The following is a 2,812-nucleotide window of genomic DNA, read 5'->3' on the forward strand; positions in this document are numbered from 1 at the left end:
GATCTCCAATACAAAATCCTACCAATGTCTCTTAACCATGGTCCGAACCCCAATCTCTTTAGCTATCCTTCTAAACTCAATCCGTCCTCTACTTTTAATTGTTGAGTTAGCTCGGTTAATTTTCGTATTTGCTTATGGATAGATGTAGAGTGATTAGATAAGTTTATACTGCACATTCTTTCAAATTTTTTGCAACTATGACCTTGGGCTAGAAGAAGTAAATTAGTGGCAGCTGCTCTATTTTGCAGAACTGCATGACAGATACTACCTATATTTGTGGGAAGCTCACTTAATATTTTAGATGGAATACTAATTTACCTTTTTGTCCAGTAGGCTAGGATTTTCAATTGTGTGAGAGCTTGCACTTAAGCAACTCATGGGGTGAAAAATGAGGTTAGTATTACAGAAGTGCACTCCACTTCATATTTCTCATATTTTTGATTGTTCTGTTTAACATGAAAGGAACAAACTTAATTCTAAATACAAACTATATTTATGATAAACTTAATGTTATGCTTTTGATTATCTAATTGATTGTCCCTCTTTTTCTTTTGCCATTGAAAAGCAATGGCAAAATGAACAGAAAAATCACAGGCATTACTAAAACTCATTAAAACTTAGTAAAAAAGTCTATAACGTAATTAAAAACACACTTATGAAAAAACCCAAAGTCTACAATCTTCTGTGGGTGAAACACAAATCTTTGCACAATCCACTTTTGCTGTGCATCCTCTGATTTACTTGTGGAGAGATTAGTGTTCTCTTGAAATTGGTACGTTTAACATTCTTCACTGAAATCTATCCAGATTCTGCACCTGGTAAAACACAAACAAACTCAACACCCCCCACAGGGACTGGAGGGTCCTCTCTCAATTCTGTTTCCTAAAATTTTCATGAAGAAATGGAAATATCAACATCTTTGTTATAAACATGAAAAAACATCAAGAACAAAACAATGCATATAGTAAAGAAACTAACAACAAATAAAAATCAATCAGATAATACACAATTAATATTACATATAAAATCATATTTACCAAGTGCTACACTATCAAATTGTCATCTCAGAGTCTGAAGCAGCTGATAAACCTTAAAACAACAGAGATTTGGATAAAACATGTCTGGATCATGTCTCTCCAAAACTCTTTTTGAGGCTCAACTGCCCTATATGGTCAAATTGTTAAGCCAAAAGGACTTGAATACTTTTTGATGCAGAAAACACTTGGGTCAATCACACCATCCACGTAGAGCCAGAGCTTGGCCAGAGCTCAAACTCTAATTGGAGGACATGTTTTAACACATTATAAAACAAAAGTCCTAGAAATAACAGTTATAAGTAAAAAACCTTATTATTAAAAATTTATCAAACTATCAAATAATTGAACCTGTCTAAAATCTCTTTCAAGACAAAAATTCTCTGAATACAACAAACCCTTTCTTCAGAAATCTGAAAATTTGAAGTCTGAAATTTTGAATTAAAATTTGGACAATGAATTTTTAAAGGAAGATGAATTGCAGCTGCATAAAAGATTGGATAAAGAAAACACATGAGTAGTTAAAAAATCAAAAACACAGGATCCTGAAAAAACATCTTGTAATCAATCACCTAAAGAGACAATAAAACATATGAAAACTGACTGTAAATACTATAACAACACCTTAATACCTTAATACCTTAATAATAATTCTTATCACAAAAATCAGACAACTCACATTTTATGATCAACCTATTAACAAGAAATGTTTAAAATAGTTTAAGACAATCCTTTTAAAGCACTCATATAACATTAGTAACAATCACTACTTATCATTACCTACAAAAACTTAACAATCACAATTTATTGTATTATCTATAAAACTTAAAAATCATTATATTATTATCTATAAAAACCCAAAGACAGAGATTACAAACTCAATATTAAAATTCCATCAGATGACATTTTCTCAACTCTTTGTTTTCAGAGACATTTTTGGTAATTAAATAATTACTAACATTTCTATCTTTATATAGTGATTTTTATCCATATCATATTTGAAATAACATTGATTCATATAATGTTCATCCTTCTTGGTATCTTGGAAAACACTCGGTACTGCTGTACTTTTTCATTATGTCTCTGACTCTTGTAAGAAATTGGGAAGATGCTGTTGAAATTTTTGCTGTAGTGTTGCGATCCCGCCATCGGCGGCGCTGCTGCTCTCGGCGTTGTCGCTGCCATGGCAACCAGGACTGTGCCGCCATCTCCGCCGCCATTGTTGGGCGCTGAGGGGAGATGAGGGGCGGCGCCGCCTCGCTCCCGTCCTTGTTGCGTCACCTTGTGGATGGGAGAAGAGACACCCCCGCCACGGCCGCGCCCCGCCTGCTCCGACTCCAGCGCGGCTGAGCCCCAGGAACGCCCCTCTCCCCCCTTGCGCTGCTGCTCGGCAACAAGGAGCCTTCCGTCTCTCGGCTGATGTCCGCTCCGCCCCGGGCTCGCCTCCGGCTCGGTGCTGGCCGGCCCCGCTCTGTCTGGCCCCGCGCCTGCTCCGTTCTACCTGATTCCCATTCACAAAAAGTGAATTTGGGATCCCAGTCCCGTTGCCATAAAGCAATTTGGACCTCAATTTCCAGCACCTCAATGCTACTAGTGTCTATGGGAGGTACAGGCATTTCAGAAGCAGAGATGGGAACGGGAAAATTTGTGAGAACTGGAGGGTTTGGCTCACTGGAGAGAAGCGAGGGTTTACATTCCTTGTTTTTCTCCTGAGTCGTCTGTATCACTTCCACCTCCCTCTTTTCTGCCTGACACATTAACAATTCGTTATGAACCAC

The sequence above is a fragment of the Lonchura striata genome, unplaced genomic scaffold (genome assembly GCF_046129695.1).
Source record: "Lonchura striata isolate bLonStr1 unplaced genomic scaffold, bLonStr1.mat Scaffold_132, whole genome shotgun sequence".
Taxonomy (NCBI): domain Eukaryota; kingdom Metazoa; phylum Chordata; class Aves; order Passeriformes; family Estrildidae; genus Lonchura; species Lonchura striata.